Raw genomic sequence first — 19,796 nt, forward strand, 5'->3', positions numbered from 1 at the left:
ATATGACTTTGTGACTGATGGGACATAGGAGTTAGGGCAAGAATTAGAGCAAAAGAGACATGAAAATTACCCAAAAAGGAACATCATTGACAAGAATAGCCAACATTTCTATGGGATTTCTTATGGGATAAAATTACACACACAGAGACACACACACTGTCTCAGTTAAGCTATGAGATAGGATTGTAATTATCCCATTTTAAAGATGACGAAATTAAAGAACAGAGAAATAACTTGCTTAAAGTCATGCAGAATATTAGTGGTGAAGCTATGATTTAAATCCAGGCAGTTAAGATCCTAATTTTGTACTCTTAACCACTATGATACTTTGCCTACCAACTGGGGGAAATCAGTTGACAGAGGAGTTGGAAATACTCAGTTTAAATGATAGCAAGGTTCACAAGAAAGGGTGAACAGAATATCTGAAATTATGTTTAAGGCTATGGAATATAAATTTAGGAGCTATGAAACTATGAGGCAGGATTTTTGTTTTATGGAAATGTGGGATCTGGAAGTTGGAAAAGCTATTGGAAATATCCAATACAGGCTGGGTACAGTGGCTCGCGCCTGTAATCCCAGCACTTTGGGTGGCTGAGGCGGGTGGATCACTTGAGGCCAGGAGTTCAAGACCAGCCTGGCCAACATGGTGGAACCCCATCTCTACTAAAAATACAAAAATTAGCTGGTGTGGTGGTGGGAGTCTGTAATCACAGCTACTTGGAAGGCTGAGGCACAAGAATTGCTTGAACCCGGGAGGCAGAGGTTGCAGTGAGCTGAGATCATGCCACTGTACTCCAGCTGGGCAACAGAGCAAGACTCTGTCTCAAAAAATCTGTCTCAAAAAAAAAAAAAAAAAAAAGACATATCCAGTACATTTTTTCTTTTCTTGGAGAGAATGTGGGAGAAAGGAGAAGCTGTGAACTGAACCGTGGGAAATGTTCAAGCAGTGAGAGAGGACTGAGCAGAAAAACGGGGGATTATCAACAGGTCTTGGTAAATAATTAAATACAGTGAAAGAGGGAGGAGTCAAAGATGGACATGGTTTGATCTTGGTGACTTGAGAGGAGAATGAAATCATTAAAAAGGGCAAAGGTATTTTGAAGATAATACGTTCTAGATGATGGGGAATATAAGGAGGGATTAGTGTCTCTAGAATAAAATTCAAAAATCCATCCTAGGGAAAGCATTCAAACCCTCTCTTGTCCGGCTGCAACCTACCTTATCAGTATTACTAACTTTGCCTCCGTCTTGCTACCTACCTCTTGTCAGTCGGGACTCTTGATTGCATGTGAAAGAAAACCTCTCACTGGTTTAAGCAATAAAACAGATGCAAGAATTTACTGACTGGTTTAACGAAATTTCCAGAGGAATCTAATCTACATTTGTTTCCAGGCCTCAAACATGTCTTTAGGCCAAACCTGTCTTCAAATCTGCTTTTTTTCCATGTTGCCTTCTTTCTCAGAATTCACGTGTGGAAAGATGGCTCCAGGTCTCCATTCTCCCAGATTTAAACCCATTGGTAAAGAGGTAACACCCTTCTTAGGAACTGCAGTTTGCAACCGAGGATTAAACTCAAATATGCCTTCCCCTTGTGTCCTGCTCAGACCATATGGACTGAGAGTGGATAAATGATAGTTCTTCAAAAGAAATTATCAGAATAGGGAATGAATGCTGAACAGGCAAAAATGTCGACCAAAATATCTTCTGCTATATGATGGGGTAAATTAACAAATCATGTTTTCCCACTCCTGAAAGAAAAATCCTTAGGTGCAGGATCAAGGATCTGAATAAGTGCTTCAGTTTGATGTTCTTTTGCCCAGAGCATACAGCAAGAATTGAAAATGTTTACTGAGGTGACTGTTACTTTAAAGGGAGGATTTCATGGCCAGAAAAGTGCATTTTTTGAAAGAAAAAGATGGCTTTTATTTCAAATCCAAAGGATATTCATTAAAACATAGGAATTACTAGGAATTAAGACTGTAAAGATCTCTTTTCCAGTAGAAGCACTGAAATGTGCTTTCTCATGTGGACCAAATGTGCCTTAACGCATCAAGGTAAGTAATTTCCCGAAGATAAGTAGTAGTCACACGTTGTTCCAACGAGGAAATCCATGCAAATTAGGGTCCTGGTTTATTTCTGATGCTTCATTCTCCATCTTCCATTATACTGTCACTTGGTTTTTAATAAAAGGCCAAGGGAAAATCTCCAAATGAGCAAATAAATCCCGACCTCCTTTCGCTTCCCTCCTCCGGCCGAGGGCGCATGCCCTGTCTCCCCAGGCCCACCCACCAATAAGAAGCAACCCAAGCCGCGCTCCTTCAGGAGATGGGAGAGGATGTTACTGGCGGTCCAGGCGCCTTTGCAACTCTTCTCTCCCAGCACCAGGAGAGGAAACACGAATGATGCCACTGGGGGAAAAAGTCTCCTGCCAACACCCGAAAAATCTAAGCTGGCGTCGGCAGTGTTTTGCTTTGGAAGGGAGAGCGGGTTCCTTTTCTGGCCTCTGGATCCCTCATCCGGCAGGAAGCTCTTCCTCCTCCTCCTAGCCCCCGGCATACGGGGGGAAAGCCAAAGAGCCTCCAGGACCTAAGGCTAGCGATCTGCCGGCCGGCCGCGCCCTCCACCCGACCAGGCCCCGCCTCCCCGGCTTTCTAGTAACCGGCGCCCTTCCCCGCCGGGGCAGGGAACGGTGCGCCTGCAGAGCCAGATTTCGGCCCAAGGGGCGCGGGAGTCTCTTCGGGCGTCCGGGATCCCCTGGCGCGGCTCCGTGCTGCCTAACGGGGCAAGTCGCATGCGCACCGAGCCGCGCTAGGGAAAGGGAGAGTGAGGGGAGGGGCGAGCGCAGAGCCTCCGCCGGCCGTCGGAGCCCGCGGGGTCGCTGACGACGCATGCGCCGGGAGGGGGCGCAATCACGGACTCGGCTTGCGGCTGCCGGTTTAAAAAAGGAAACCCCGGAGAGCGAGAGCGCGAAGGAAATCTGGCCGCCGCCGCCCCGAGCGCTGCCGGTGAGAGGCGCCCGCCCGGTGGGCCCAGGGCCTGCCGAGTGCCGGTTGGCTTCCTTGGCGGCGCATGCGCGCTCCCGGGCTGGTGGAGGAGGGGAAGGGAAGGGAGGGGGAGGAGGAGCTGGCCACAGGAGCGGCGAATTTTTGGGGGGGTGGGTGGGGGGCGCCACTCACAGCCCCAGGTGCTGCTGGAGGTGGGAGCTGCGGCGCCTCCTGGACACAGGCGGGGTAGTGGTTCCGAGTCACCGCAGCGGGAGACCTGGGTGGGGGAGGGAAGAAGCCGGAGCCGCCGCAAGCCACACGGTGAGGGCGCGGGGAAGGGGAGGGAGCGGGGGGCGGCGTGTGTGGGGCCGGGGGGCGGCGGCCAAGGGTGGGGAAGGCGGGAGCTGAAGCCCAAGTTTGGCGTCTCGTTCTAGTGTGTCTTTTCCCGGGACTTCGGGCCGAGGCCCGCCCTGCCTGAGAGGCCCTCTGGGGCAGCTGGGGTTACCTGCGGGGCAGGGGGCGGGAGTGGGGTGCACGGCGGGGCCGGGCGGCTTGAGGGCGCCCGGAGCTGCGGCCGATTCCAGCAGCTGGGAGGCGGGGAAAGACGGGGACCGGGTGCCGAGAGAGCTTTCGCTGGGGACCCGCTAGGCCTTGTGACCCACTTTATTCCTGTCACCACTCGGGCACGTTTGGAGTAGCGCCCAATGGGGCGCCGGGGCGGCCAGCTCCTCCGGGGAACCCCCGCCCTCCCGGCGCCCGGCCCGCGTGCCGCAGTCCGCAGTCCGAACGGTCGCCGTTGCCGGCCGCGGGCTGGTTCCGTTAGTGGTCGTGGTTCCGGGGTTCCGTCCCTGGGCAGCGCGCGGCTCTTAGCGTCTGACTCCAGCAACCGCGCGCGGGTTCGAGGGTTGGCGGCGAGGCGCTCCGTTTCTCTTCTTCCGTCCACCCGCGCTTCCCGTTCTCCGTCACCGCCGCTGGCGTTTGTAGATTTCTTTCCGCCAGTGAAGCTGGGTTTTCTGGAGTTGGCTCTGGCGCTCTGGCCCCTGGAGTGTAATTTCCTATACGCAGCGCCGCAGAGTTTATATTCTTTGAAAGTGTTTGTAGCTTTGTAGAGGTCCTCTTGTTGATGGTAGGTGAGCCTAATTCTGCAAGATAAAAGCCTCAGTCTCTGACCTGGCAGATGAAAGATCAAATCAGATTGTGGTTTCCTGCTATTAGAATGCCATGCTATTAGACTTTAAGGCTTTTTAGCCTTCTTTAAAAAATAAAAAAATTTTTACAGTGGAAGAAAAGCACAAGAAGTAAACTTTTACAGTCGTTGATTTGACTATAACGCTGATCCCCCCCAAATCAAAGGTAATTTCACTTTGAATATTGCGTTCTGATTTGTAGCTTTAAGCGATAGAGAAAATTGTGCAATATTCCCCTCTACCTGTTTGAAAATAAACATTCTTAAAAGGATGTAATTTAGATAATGAATTGCTTTCTCTGAAACTTATCCCTTGGGACGCCTCAAATCTGATTGGTTTTCAAATCTTGGGGGAAGGAAATTAATTCCTGTGTTAAGTGGTTGGCTGAACATAATGTCTTGAAAGGTTAGCCTGTAGCATTAGGAGAAATACCTAATGTAAACGACGAGTTAATGGGTGCAGCACACCAGCATGGCACATGTATACATATGTGACAAACCTGCACGTTGTGCACATGTACCCTAGAACTTAAAGTATAATAATAAAAAAAGTAAAAAAAAAAAAAAAAAGCCTGAAGAAAGCAGACTGAAAATGTTCTAAAGCTAGGCGTAATCAGTTATGAAAAAAGAATAAGGAAGCTTTCTACGTACTAACATGCAAAGATTGCAAAAATTTGCTATGAAGTGAAAAAAGCAAGGTGTAGCAGTACTTTGTGAATAGTGTGTTACATCTTAAGGGCGAGGTGTAATAATACAAGTTTATGTTTGCTCTTTATATAAAGAAATTATGGGAGGATTTAGAAAACTAGTAACTATAGAGGAGAGGGAGAAATAGTCTGAGGGAATGGTGGGAAATGAGATATATTATGTGTATGTCTTCATGTTTTCAAATTTTTGTGTGTATTATGGACTCATAAACTGGATTAAACAAAAATCCTTCTCCCCCAAATAATTTGTGTGATTTTTGTTGCCTAATTTATGGTGATTTGAGTCATTTTCAATATGATTGCTTTTCATATTTTTTAAGAAAATCAACTAAAAAGGAAGTTTGGGATACCTTTTATGACTATTTACACTTTAATTTTTAAGATTGCAGAGGTCACAGGCATTTATCTTTTAAAGATGTTTAGTTATATCTTGCCTTGCTAAAATATTAAATATAATGACTGTTTACATTTGGCATTATGGCTGGATTATGCTGCTTTCAGAGTGTAGTTTGTGTTTCCCCCTCCTCTTTTTTTCAGGAGTCGTAGATGGGTAAAATTTTAGTTAACCCCAAAGTTTCATGACAAACAATTGTGAGGAGGATGTGAACATTCCCTTAAAGTGCTAGTAAACTTGATTGTCTAGGTTAGTTTGCTTTTCAGGTTGGGAAACTTTTCTTTCTTTTGAGGAAATCAAACATGAACCCCAGTGAAATGTAAATTGGGGTGTGTGTGTGTGTGTGTGTGTGTGTGTGTGTGTGTGTGTGTCTGGTTGTTTCTCATGAAAGAGTGTACAAAATGAACATTTTTTTAGGACTGTGGATTGTTGAAAACCTGTTTAATGAGGTTAAGACTGCACAGGCAGCTGTTAGATGAGATATAATCTTGGGAGGGGACCCTCAAACTCCCCCTGGTGACTAATATTGTGTAATGAAAGTAGTGAATAGTGAGTAATGGATTGCAGTTGCTGTGGGCATTTTTGTAATATTACCAGTATTCCTTTTTATTTTTTAGGATAGGATACTTATATTATTTCTGTTTGATATGTAGGTTTTTCTAATAGACTTCTGCAAAGTGTCACTTATTTTTCATTTGAATTCCATGTGGGTCCATTCAATATTTTTTAAAAATGGAATTACATTTCAATTTTTTTTTTTTTTTTTGAGATGGAGTCTTGCTCTGTCACCAGGCCGGAGTGCAGTGACACAATCTTGGCTCACTGCAACCTCCGGCTCCCAGGTTCAAGAGATTCTCCTGCCTCAGCCTCCCGAGTAGCTGGGACTCTTATTTTTAAAATTACAGAAGTAAACTGATGCTCATAAAAAGTTAATACAGTGTATATATAATAAGTGACAACCCCTTTACATCCACTTCTAGCTCACATTCCTCCCCAGAGGAATCTAGGGAGCACAGCTACTCGTATACCCTTGATTGAAGGGTAACACTGTTAACACCACTGTATGATCTTCTAGATCTTTTTCTGTGCATTTGCAAATATGTTCTTTTCAGCCTTGAAAACGGAATCATCTTGAATGATCATCTGCTTTGCCATTTTGCCTCCAGTATGGGCTCTGTTATTACCTACAGGACAGGGACATGACTTGGAGCCTGTCAGAAAGCTTAACATCTGATATAGACCATAGGTCATACTCGTCTTTTCACTAGTGAGGGGCCAATTGTTACGGAGGCATTTGCAGAGTTTGAAGGGAGGTCATACTGTTGTGAGTTTTATCTGGTATAGATTTAATTCACTGTAAACTTCAAGCGGCCGAGGTGGGAGAATGGCTTGAGCCCAGGATTTCAGGACCAGCCTGGGCAACATAGTGAGACCTCTTTGCTACAAAATTTTTTTAAAAAAAATTAGCCAGATGGGGTGGTGCACACCATAGTTTCAGCTAATTGGGAGGCTGAGGTGGAAGGATCACTTGAACCCAGGAGTTCAGCCTTGGTGACAGAGTGACACCCTGTTTTAAACAAACCCAAAAGGTGCTTGGATTCCATGAATTTTATAGGACTCTTTAGAGTCCAAGTTTTAGGGTTTTCTTTGGCTTTTGACTTGATCGATAGTGTATGGGTTAAACTTTGATTTTTTTTCCTTCTGTACTTGCTTGCAGACTCCTACGAAAGCCTCGTAGATTACACCAGCCTTTTGAGCTCCTCTGAAGTGAACCTAAGCAGACTGTCCTTAACTAAGGGACACTGATACTGACTTGGATAAAATTTAGCTTTTGAAGGGAAAAGGAGAGAAGAGGCTCTTTGGTTTGGTTTTTGCTTAACTGACAACAAACAACTAATATGCACTACCCTCTCCTCCATCCATCCCTCTGGTTCTCTAATAGTTCCAGAGGGTTTGTTTTAAACCAGGTTACAAAGAATTACCAAACCTTAATTCTTTTTAGCTGATGGAGTTTGCAAAAAGTTCAGAGTATTGATCAAGACTATTTACTATGGGAGATACCTAGAAAGATGCAGTATAATTGACCCTGCCTTCAGTGGTTTTGAAATCTAGTATGGTTAAAACAGCATAGACATTATTATTATTATTATTATTATTATTATTATTATTATTATTTGAGACAGAGTCTCGCTCTGTCACCCGGGCTGGAGTGCAGTGGCGTGCTCTCAGCTCATTGCAACCCCCGCCTCCTTGGTTCAAGCGATTCTCCTGCCTTAGCCCTCCAAGAGTAGCTGGGATTACAGGTATCTGCCACCACACCCGGCTAATTTTTGTATTTTTAGTAGACACGGTGTTTCTCCATGTTGGCCGGGCTGGTCTCAAACTGCTGACCTCAGGTGATCCGCCCACCTCGGCCTCCCGAAGTGCTGGGATTACAGGCATGAGCCATCGTGCCCAACTGAAAAGCATAGACATTATAACACAAGGTAGAAAATGACAGATTTTATAAGAAAATTACATACAACATTGTAAGGATGAGCCTATTTCTGGCTGTTTTTTTTTGGTTGGGGGAGAGGCATGGGATTTTGAGGGAGAATACGTATCTTAACCTTTTAATTAGTTAAGAAAGGAAACTTAGCTCAGATCTTAGCTCTTGATAACGTAAGGTGTTGTTATGTTCTTTTAGCAGGCATCTGTGAGACTGATAGCTATTTCAGTAGTTTTTTTTAAGCTTTCCCGCTGGAAAGAACCATTCGATGTTTTATTTGATAATTATAATACAGCCTCTTTAATCATTTCAGGATTGCTAGAAAAATTAGGAAATTAAATCCTATCAGTTAACTGTTGTCTACCATCAAATATGTCAGCCAGTGTTAATATTAAAAGAAAATTGTTTCCTCTTATCTCAATCTTGAAGCATATATTTTATGTCACCTCTTCCCCACATTTTTACTTCTAGTGCTGTGTCAAATAAAGCATTTATTTACTGTGACTATTTTAATAAAACAACATTGTGGGGGAAAAGTCAAAGTTCTGCACTGTAGCTAAACCTTTTGATGTTTATCTGTTTCCTTATAGTTTTTTACAGATGCATAAAGTAAAATATTTTTTAAGTTCCTTGTAGGCATTACACCAATGGCTGTTGCATTTTCTCCTTTTCTGGATCAAAAATTCTAGATGGAGTTGTATGAATTATTTATAGAACACTCAAGTGTCAGAGCAATATAATTGTTACTAATTGACTATAATTACATAATGGCATTTATATTTACAGGTTGCTTTACAGCCATTTATTAAAAGCCCTATTAGGTGTAACTTCTGTGAAATAGGTGGATACAGAGATTCCTGTTTTTTTCCATTTTTTTGATTATGCAAATGTTAAATTATTTAAAGTTACTCTTATAGCCTCAACTCTGAGTTATTACTTTAGTTGGATATTTCACAGAGATGTAATTCTGTTAATTTTAAGTCTTAGAAGTCTACAGAAATCACTTGTGAAAAATGAAATTTTATGAATTACTTTGTCTTTTAAAGTATGGTGTTTCGGATATAATTTGCTTTTCATTTTTCAGAAACATTTTCATTTTTTACATTAATAATGACGAATATTAAGTTTCTTTTTCAAAGAGGTAACATTCAGGTACTTAACATTTTTAATTCTCATCCCAGATAGTGGAAAATTGAATGTGAGGGCTATCTGGCTGTGACATGTTACCCCATTGATCCCCAGGGTTGATTCAGCTCATCTGGCTGGCTCGGCAGGTGTCCCCTTCCTCCTTCTCCACTCCACGTGCGTCCCTCCTGAGGCTGAAGCTGCGTGCTTGGTTGAAGAGGACAACCATCCCAAATAGAGGAGGACTGGTCTTGGGTCAAGGGTATACGAGCAGCTGCGCTCCCCTGCTAGAATCTTCGAGCAAGCTCTCAAGGTCCAAATAGTGGAAAATGAAAGTACAGGTTGATTCATGTTGGCAGGTTTTGGTATTAAAAAAAAATTAAAAAGCACACATGGGGGATGTACCAATAAAGGTTAGACCATATGCCTAGCTAAGAACTTATCATTTGTATTAAAATATGGTTTAATGTAAAGAGTTGCCTTTCTCCATTCCCCCCTCCTCTCCCCTCCTCTCTTACCCCCAGTTAAAAAATAGCACATCCCTAATGTGGGAAACAGTAAGAAAGCATAGATTACATTTTAGGCAGGGCACAGTGGCTCACGCCTGTAATCCCAGCACTTTCGGAGGCCGAGGTGGGTGGATCACTTGAGGTCAGGAGTTTGAGACCAGCCTGGCCAACATGGTGAAACCCTGTCTCTACTAAAAGTACAAAGATTAGCCGGGCATGGTGGCGGGTGCCTGTAATCCCAGCTACTTGGGAGGCTAAGGCAGGAGAATCACTTGAACCCAGGAGGCAGAGGTTGCAGTGAGCAGAGATCACGCCATTGCACTCCAGCCTGTGCGACAGATCAAGACTCAGTCTCAAAAAAAAAAAAAATTAAAACAATATCATTGGAGATCATACCACCAAAAGTGCTGTTGTTAATCTTCTTGATTATCTATCTGCTTCCTGCATTTTGTTGAGCCATTACATAAGTATATGTATACTTATATGATGTTATGGGCTCCTAATGTAGTCCACTGTAGTGCAAGCTGTTCAGTTAACAGTGAATCATCAACATATTTTCATGTCAGTATTTTTCTGCTATGTGATTATTTTTGGTAGGTATGTAACATTCTCATCTCTGTGTAATAATTTACTTATCAATCTTCTGTTGGACATTGAAGTTGTTTTCAATTTTTAGGATAATAATACTGTCACTTCCCTATATAATGCATTTTGATACTGGCCTACCTAGTATCAGTGATTTTTTCTATTTTTGTTTCTCTGAAAATATCTCAATTTCACCTTTTTTTTTTTTTTTTTTGAGACAAGGTCTCACTCTGGCACCCAGGCTGGAGTGTAGTGGTGTGAACATGGCTCACTGTAGCCTCAACCTTTTGGGCTCAGGCAGTCCTTCACCTCAGCCTCCTCAGTAGCTGGAACCACAGGCACATGCCACCATGCCCAGCTAATTTTTAAATTTTTTGTATAGGCGGGGTCTTGTCATGTTGCCCCGGCTGTTCTTGAACTCCTGGGCTTAAGAGATCCCCCCACCTTGGCCTCCCAAAGTGCTGGGTATAGGTGTGAGCCACCATGCACGGCAGTTTCACCTTTTTTGAAGTGGTTTTTGGTGTTTTTTTTTTGTTGTTGTTGTTGTTTTGAGACAGTCTTGTTCTGTTGCTTAGGCTGGAGTGCAGTGGCGTGATCAGAGCTCACTGCAGTTTCTGCCTCCTGGGTTCAAATGATTCTCATGCCACAGCCTCCTGAGTAGCTGGGATTACAGGCATGTGCTACTATACCCAGCTAAATTTTTTGTATTTTTAGTAGAGATAGGATTTTGCCATGTTGGCCACGCAGGTCTCCAAACTCATGGCCTCAAGTGATCTGCCCACCTTGGCCTCCCAAAGTGCTAGGATTACAGGCATGAGCCACTGTGGCTGTCCTGAAGTGTGTTTTCACTGGCTATTAAGTTCTAAGTTGGTAGTTATTTTCTTTCAACACATTAAGAATGTTTGGTTGCTTTCTGTCTTCCTTTCTTTTTGTTGAAGTCAGCTACCAGTCTTATTGAAGGCAATGTATTAGCTGTATTCTTGCTGAGGATAATGTGTCTTTTATTTTTCTTTGGCTGCTTTTAAGACTCTCTGTGTTACTTTTAAAGCACTTTGATGTGTTCAGATGTGGTTTTCTTTGTTGCTTTATGTTTATAGAGTTTTTTGAATCTAGCTGGATGCCTTTTAGTTTTGGAAAGTTCTATTACCACCTTTTCATATATTCTGCCCCTTTTTTCTTTTTGGATCCTAATTACACATATATTAAACTTAATTATCATGTTCCACGTGTTGAAAAAAATTTTTTTCTCTGTTTGGATATTTTCTATCGACCTGCCTTCCAGTATGCCAAAACTATCTTCTCTTTTTGTCAAAATAATCTTTTGTATTCTTAATTTTACATTGTGGTTTTGAGTTCTAGAGTATTCCTTTGATGTTGTTTTATAGACTTGTAATAGACTCCAGTTCTCTTGAACATATTAATTATAGTTATTTAAATGCTTGTCTTTTCCAATATCGGCATCATCTATTGGTCTGTTTATCTTGTTTGTTTTTCTGTTGGTTATTGGTCATATGGTTGTATTGTTCCGTCTCTTCACATGCCTGGTAAGTTTTGGAAGGAACTTACCCATTTCATTTAACTTGTTGCATTTATTGCAAAAAGTTGCTTATAATACTCTATTATTGTTCTTTTAATATCTGTAGAAAGTGTAATGAGTTTAATATGTGTATAACCTGTAGAGATTTAGTATCATTCCCAATACTAGTAATTTGTCTCTGTTCCCCTTTTCCCTGATTAGTCTGGCTAGAAGTTTATTAATTTTATTGAGGTTCTTAAAAAGTTAACTTTTAGTTTAATTGACTGCCTGTGGTTTTCTTATTTCTGCCCTGGTCTTTATTTCCTTTCCTCAGCTTACTTTTGGGTTTAATTTGTTTTCTTTTTCTGGTTTCTTAAGATAGAAGCTGAGGTCATTGATTTGTGACCTTTTTTCTTTTCTAATATAAGCATGCTATAAACTTCCCTTTAATTGTTTATAATTTATTTATTTGTTTTTTGAGACAGGTCTCACTACTGCTCAGGCAGTACAGTGTCGTGATCATGGCCCATTGCAGCCTTGACCTCTCAGGCTCAAGTGATCCTCCCACCTCAGCCTCCTGAGTAGCTGGGACTGCAGGCATGTGCCACCATGCCTGGCTAATTTTTTATTTTTATTTTTATTTTTTTGAGACTGGGTCTCACTCCGTTGCCTAGGCTTTAGTGCAGTGGCCCAATCACGGGTCACCACAGTGTCGACGTCTCAGGCTCAAGAGATCCTCCCACCAGAGTCTATTAAGTGCTGGGATTACAGGCGTGTGCCATCATGCCTGGCTAATTTTTGTATTTTTTGTAGAGATAGGGTTTCACCATGTTGCCCAGGCTGGTTGTCAACTCCTGAGCTCAGGCAATCCACTTGCCTCAGCCTCCCAAAGTGCTAGGATTACAGATGTAAGCCACCACACCTGGCCAGAGTTTATTACAATTTTTTCTGAAGACAAGGATGTCACTGTGTTGCCCATGTTGGTCTTGAACTCAGTTCAAGCAATCCTCTTTCCTTGGCCTCCTGGAGTGCTGGGATACAGATGTGAGCCACCACTCCCGGCCGTTTCCAGTTTTTGATATGTTTCCATTTTCATTCCATTCAGAGTACTTTATAATTTCTTTCCTGATGTCTTATTGGGTCTGTAGTTTATTTATAAGTGTGTTATACAGTTTTCAAATATTCAAGGATTTTCCAGAGATCATTGTTATTTTTAATTTAATTCCATTGTAATGAGATAATTTTAAATTTACTCGGATTTATTTTATGGCCTAGAATATATTCTATCATGGTAAGTGTTCTTCATGTGCAGTTGAAAAGAATGTGTGTTTTGTTGTTAGGTAGAGTGTTTTACAAATGTCAGTTAGGTCAAGTCTGTTGATTGTTTTGTTTATGTCTCATAATTTTTTATTGAATGCCAGGCATTCTGTAGTAAAAAACTTAAGTAAGCATTACCAGGTAATGGTACATTTTGCCGGGTTGGGAGAGGGGTGGGGGAAGGGGAAATTCATTTTCTATGCAGATAGGCTAGGGAGCTGTATTAGTCTGTTTGCATTACTATAAAAGAATACCTGAGACTGGGTAATTTATAAAGAAAAGAAGCTTAATTGGCTTACGGTTCTCCAAAGTGTATAGGAAGCATGGTGCTGGCATCTGCTTATAGTGAGGCTTAGTAAGTTTCTAGTCATGGCTGAAAGTGAAGGGAGAGCAGGTGCATCACATGGCAAGAGTGGGAGCAAGAGAGCAAGGTGGGGCAGGTCCCAGACTTTTCAACAACCAGATCTTGTGTGAACTCACTTATTACCGAGGAGATGGTACTAAACCATTCATGAGGGATCTGCCCCCATGATCCAGTTGCCTCCTACTGGGCCCACCTTCCAACATTGGGAATTACATTTACATTTCATCATGAGATTTGGAGGGGACAAGCATCCAACCCATATCAGGAGCCCATCATCTTAAATTATGTGGAGGCTGGGTTGCTATTTTAATAGTTTGCTATCCTTATTTTTCCTTGTTTTTTCAGATGTTGTCTTCTAAGGCTTTCATTTCAAAGCCTGTTGGTCTTGTCCCTTTAGCAATGCCAAAGGTAGGAAATTTCACTTTGCTTTTCGAAGTTTTTTAGTTGACTTTGTAGCCTTTTACCCTGCACGGTTTTAAAATTCAGCAAATATGCTGAGGGGAGATACCACCTTTAAGCTTGAGGTCCTTGCGTGAAACTTTTTAGGAGAATTAGTCTCCTAGTTTTGTTATTCCAGCCCTGTGTGAACACCAAAAGCTGTCCTGGCTTCTGTGTTCCTCAGCAACAATATTTTACACAGGTCAGGCCTCAATTTTCAGCCTCTAACCCAAGCAATAATTAGGAAATACTCCCAGGGAAAAGACAGATACTGGTCATCTAAATACCTTTAAAATATTCTCCCCATCTCTGAGGTGGAGGTTGCAGTGAGCCAAGATTGTGCCACTGCACTCCAGCCTGGGTGACAGAGCAAGACTCCATCTCAAAAAAAAAAAAAAAAAAGATTCTCCCATCACTGGAATTTTAGACCTTCTTCTTTCCCATGCTTCCACAGCTCTTCACTACCTTTAAAAATATGATTTTTATAATTTATTTAGCTTTTTAAGTTGTTCTTAGTAAGAATATTGGCCTGCTTCAAACTAGTTCATTTTACCTAAGTGCAGACAATTTCCTATTCTTATTATTATTGTCGTTTATTTTTGCAGAGATAGGATCTGACTTTGTTGCCCAGGCTTGTCTTGAACTCCTGGGCTCAAGTAATCCACCTGCTTTGACCTTCCAAATTATTAGGATTACAGGCATGAGCCGCTTTAGCTGGCCCCTGTCATTTTTTTAAAGGTATGCAGAATACTCAATATTTATGAGCTGTTTTATGTAGTGTTCTTTAGGTATTTTGTTGTTGGGTTTCAGTTTTTGATGTATATTTTTTAAAATTGATTTTTATTGGGGTATAATGTATATATGTTAAAATCTGCCCAATTTAAGTATGCAGCTTGAGTTTTGACAAACCTAAACATTCTTGTAATCACCATAATCAAGAAGCAAAAAAATTTTTTTTTATACTGATACGAGGTCTTTCTGTATTGACCAGGTTGGAGTGTAGTGGCAATATAGCGAGGCCTTTGGCTCTCCAAAAAAATAGAAAAAAATTAGCCAGACATGGTGGCATGCGCTTGTGATCCCACCTACTCAGGAGGCTGAGATGGGAGGATTGCTTGAGCCCAGGAGGTTGAGGTTGCAGTGAGCCATTGACTGTGCTGCTGGACTCAGCTTGGATGACAGAGCAAGACTGTCTCAAAAAAAAAAAAAAAAAATTCTCACTTTATACGGAAAAGGCTGCTGAGATTTTGTTTAGGGTTGTATTTACTCTATAGATTAATTTAAAGAAAACTGATAGCAACATTGAGTCCTTTGAGCCTTGAACACAGTATACCTCTCCATTCATTTAGGCCTTTCATTTTTCTCAATAGTGCTTTGAAGTCTTTTAGTATACCTTTAATGGTGGTCTTCATCTTGTTCATTCAGCAAGTATTTATTGAGCATTCTGCTCTGTGCCAGCTACTGTTCTGTCTGCTGGGGAACAAAGCCCTGCCTTCAGGGAGCTTATGTTCTAACTGAGGAAACCAGATGAGAAACTAGTGAGTTAAATATATGCTAGATGGATATTTGTATTGTAGAGAAAACCAAATCAAGGTGTAGGGGATTAGAGTCTATTAGCATGTGAGGATAGAATGGATATCTTAGTTTTGGCTGCTATAACAAAAATACCCAGGAGTATTAGATTCTGCAGTACAACAGCACATAGACTGTGTGCTGTTGAATTTGGTTTGCTAGTATTTTTTTTAAGGGTAAAAAAATCAGTATTCATTAGGTTTATTGCTGTAGCTTTCTTTTTTTGTGATATCTTTGTCTGATTTTGATATCAGGGTAATGCTGGCCTTTTAGAATGAGTTTGGAAATGTTCTCTCACATTTAGTTGTTTGGAAGAGTTTGAGGAGGATTGGCTTGGTGATAGTTGAGAGTAGAATAAGCACTCGTTTCAAGTTTGGTATTGTTCCACTGATGCTCCACTTGACTCGCTGCATATTACAACTGTAATTATTAATTACTTCAGTGCTGTTAATCATAGGGTAGTACAAGCTAGATTAAATGGCAAACATGTACAAAACATTTTATTACTATTGGGTTCTTTATACATTAATGTTTTAAGACACAGGCAAAAAGGAAAACATCGAGAGTTTACTGAAAAGCAAAAGTTTTGTAGTGTGTCTTGAATTTAGTAAACAAGTATCCACTCTCCTGCATCTTAAACAAGCACTTTGTTTTTGTTTTATTTTTTTGAGATGGAGTCTCACTCTGTTGCCCAGGCTGGAGTGTAGTGGCGCAATCTTGGATTGCTGCAACCTCTGCCTCCCAGGTTCAAGCTGTTCTCCTGCCTCAGCCTCCCGAGTAGCTGGGATTACAGGCGTGTGCCACCATGCCTGGCTAATTTTTGTGTTATTAGTAGAGACGGGGTTTCACCATGTTGGCCAAGCTGGTCTCAAACTCTTGACCTCAGGTGATCCACCTGCCTTGGCCTCCCAAAGTGCTGGGATTACAGGCACGAGCCACTATGCCTGGCCTTAAGCACTTTTTCACGGATTTACAAACAATCCCAAAAATCTTTAGTCAGTGCAATGGTTTGAATTACTTTCTAGGCAGAAAAATATTCTAATATATATCTAAAATACTTAATTAAAAAGTGTTGAAGAAATATTCGGAGATCAAAACTTTTAGGTCATCATAAAATAAATTAGTAATATCATATTTTGGCTTCATTCTTTGGCATGTGGATATTCAGTTTTCCCAACACTGTTTGTTGTAGAGACTGTTTTTTTCTCCATTGGGTAGTCTTGGCACCCTTGTTGCAAGTCATTTGGTGGTATGTGCAAGGGTTTATTTCTGTTCTGTTCCATTGGTCTGTAGCTCTGTATTTATGTCAGTACCACACTGTCTTGATTACTGTTGCTTTGTAGTGTGTTTTGAAATAAGAAAGTATGAGGCCTCCAAATTTTTGGTGGTTTTTCAAGACTGGTTTGGCTACTTGGGGGTCCCTTGAGATTCTGTATGAATTTTAGGATGGTTTTGTTTCTATTTCTGCAAAAAAATGTCATTGAGAATTTGACAGGGATTACATTGAATCTATAGATTGCTTTAGGTAGTATGGACATTTTAACAGTATTAACTCTTTCAGTTTAAAAACACGGAATGTTTTTCCATTTATTTGTATTCTCTCTTTGATTTCTTTTAGCAATGTTTTGTAGTTTTCAGAGTACAAGTCTTTTATCTCCTTGGTTAAGTTTATTCCTAGTATTTTTATCCACACTACCCCCCCGACCCGGCCCTTTTTCTTTTTTTAAAGAGATAGGGTCTCTGTCACCTAGGCTGGAGTGCAGTGGCACAGTCATGGCTCACTGTGACCTTGAACTCCTGGGCTCAAATGATCCTCCTGCCTCAGCCTCCCAAGAAGCTGGGACTAAAAGTATATGCTTCCACGCTCGGCTAATTTTTTGGTATTTTTATAGAGAGATAAGGTCTCAAATTCCTGGCTTCAAGCAGTCCTCCCACCTTGGCCTCCCAAAGTGCTAGGATTACAGGTTTGAGCCACCATGGTTTGCCTTTCCTCTTTTGATACTATAGTAAATTGGGATTTTTTTTTTTTAAATTTTCCTTTCCAGTTGGTCATTTTTGGTATATAGAAACGCAACTGATTTTTGTGTGTTGATTTCGGATCCTGAAACTTTGCTGAAATCATGTATTAGTACTAACAGTTTTTTTGTGGATTCTTCTTTAGGGCTTTCTGCATATAAATCATGTCATCTGTATACAGAGATAATTTTCTTTCTTATTTGAGTGCCTTCTATTTATTCTTCTTGCCTAATTGCTCTATCTAGGACTTCTGGTACTGTGTTGAATAGAAGTGATGAGAGTGGGCATCCTCGACTTGCTCCTAATCCTAGGAGAAGTGTTCAGTCTTTTACCATTGAATAGGATGTTAGCTGTGGGATATTCATATATGGTGTTTATTATGTCGAGGTAGTTTCCTTCTATTCTTCATTTATTGAGTGTTTTTATCATGGAAGGGTGTTGAATCTTGTCAAATGCATTTGTTCGTCAGTTGGAATCATGTGGTTTTTGTGCTTCATTTTATTAATGTGGTATATTACCCTAATTGATTTTTGTATGGTGAACCATCCTTGAATTTCTGGTATAAATCCCACTTGGTCATGGTATATAATCATTTTAATGTGCTGTTGAATTTGGTTTGCTGGGGGTTTTTTTGTTTTTTGTTTTTTTTTTTGAAGATTTAAAAAATCACTATTCATTATGGTTATTACCGTGGTTTTCTTTTCTTGTGGTATCTTTGTCTGGTTTTTATATCAGGGTAATGGTGGCTTTTTAGAATGAGTTTGGAAATGTTCTCTCCCATTTTAGTTCTTTGGAAGAGTTTGAGGAGGATTGGGTTAATTCCTTTTTTTTTTTTTTTTTTTTTTTTTGAGACGAAGTCTTGCTCTGTCGCCAGGCTGGAATACAGTGGCGTGATCTCGACTCACTACAACCTCTGCCTCCTGGGTTCAAGCGATTCTCCTGCCTCAGCTTCCAGAGTAGCTGGGACTATAGGCGCATACCACCACGCCCAGCTAATTGATGTAGTTTTCATAGAGACGGGGTTTCACCATGTTGGCCAGGATGGTCTCGATCTCTTGACCTTGTGATCCACTCTTCTCGGCCTCCCAAAATGCTGGGATTACAGATACGAGCCACCACGCCTGGCCTGGTTAATTCTTTTAAATGATTGATAGAATTCTCCAGTAAAGCCTCCTAGGCTTTTGTTGTTGTTAAGATCTGCTTTTATTTCTTGATTTACTAACTTCAAATTATATCTATTGACTCACTGCTAAGAAAGATGAGGATTTAGCTCACTTACACTTTACTTAATTATAGTGCTAGGGCTATTTTTTTTTCTATGGGTCTAAAGTCATAATGCTAGTGGAACTCAAGAAATAAAATATTTACTTATTTCTTCTTGTTCTTCATCAGTTTTTCGAAATCATGCCGCTAGATTGCTTTATATTCTAGATGACTTTTTGTTCATCTTTTCCTCCCACAGTTTGTAATTGTCTTTTTTTCTTTAGAGAAATATATACCTTTATCATATTCTCAGATGTTTTTCCTGCTTGGATCATAATATCTATTAACTGTTAGGTGGAATGCCTTTTCCTGGAGATATCACTCTTAGAGCCCTCCTACTTCCTGCTTCAGTCTTGACAGGTTGGAAGCTGCTGTATATATGCCATTCTGAGCTATTCCGTGTCTGCATTTCTGGTTAGATTTACTGTTTCTTAGATGCTACATCTTCCTCTTTTATAGCATTCTTCCTTTTTTAGCTGGAATGTATTTACTCTTTTTTTTTTTTTTTTTTTGCGATGGAGTCTTGCTCTTTTTCCCAGGCTGGAGTGCAGGGGCACAATCTCGGCTCACTGCAACCTCCACCTCCTGGGTTCAGCTGATTCTTCTGCTTCAACCTCCGCAGTAGATGGGATTACAGGCGTTTGCCACCATGCCTTGATAATTTTTGTATTTTTAATAGAGACAGGGTTTCACCATGTTAGCCAGGTTGGTCTTAAAACACCTTATCTCAAGTGATCCACCCTCCTCGGCCTCCCAAAGTGCTGGGATTATAGGCATGAGCCACTGCATCCTGCTTTGAATGTATTTTAAATTAACTTCAGTATACAGAGTATTTACAATGTAAATATTGTGAATTCTTGCATGTTTGAAAATAGCTTTGGCCTGGGTCATAATTGCTTGATAGTTTGGCTGGGTGTAGAAATTTAAATTCAAATTAATTCTCTCTTACAACTTAGAGGTTTTTGCTCTATTCTGTTGAGCATCAAGATGGTAAGATGTCTGATGCTATTCTGTCTTGTTATTTTCTAAATGATCCTTTCCCTCACTCACAAAGATAAGCTTTAGTATCTTTGTCCTTCGTAGTTATGGAATTTTATAATTATGTGTTTAGATATGAATTGTTTTTGTCATTCTTTGCTGGACTCAGTAGGTCCTTTCAGTTGAAATGCAAGTGTCTCCCTTCAGTTATGGAAAATGTTCTTTTATTATTTCCTTGGTAATATTTCTTAGTCTATGTTTGTCCATTTTGGGATACTTACTAGCAGAATATTGGCTTTCTTGATTGATCCTCATTTCTTTATCTCTTTTCTCAAGTTTTCTGTCTTTTTTATT

General features: G+C 41.0%; 1 protein-coding gene across 13 annotated transcripts in view; it reads left to right on the forward strand.

Annotated features, from left to right (window-relative positions):
• Positions 1–2,283: 2,283 nt before the first annotated feature.
• Positions 2,284–19,796, forward strand: part of CLOCK (clock circadian regulator) — a 119,276-nt gene continuing 101,763 nt past the window's right edge. For 3 of the 13 annotated variants that reach the window (XM_063705280.1, XM_063705281.1, XM_055385066.2), the window contains exon 1: positions 3,164–3,305. The gene's annotated coding sequence lies outside the window, so the exon portion shown is untranslated. Of the gene's footprint in view, positions 3,006–3,081; positions 3,306–13,004; positions 13,584–19,796 lie in introns of those variants that run through there. The other 10 variants (XM_055385058.2, XM_063705282.1, XM_019025458.4 and 7 more) reach the window with 9 other exon arrangements.

The sequence above is a fragment of the Gorilla gorilla genome, chromosome 3 (assembly GCF_029281585.2).
Source record: "Gorilla gorilla gorilla isolate KB3781 chromosome 3, NHGRI_mGorGor1-v2.1_pri, whole genome shotgun sequence".
In the NCBI taxonomy this organism is placed as follows: Eukaryota; Metazoa; Chordata; class Mammalia; order Primates; family Hominidae; genus Gorilla; species Gorilla gorilla.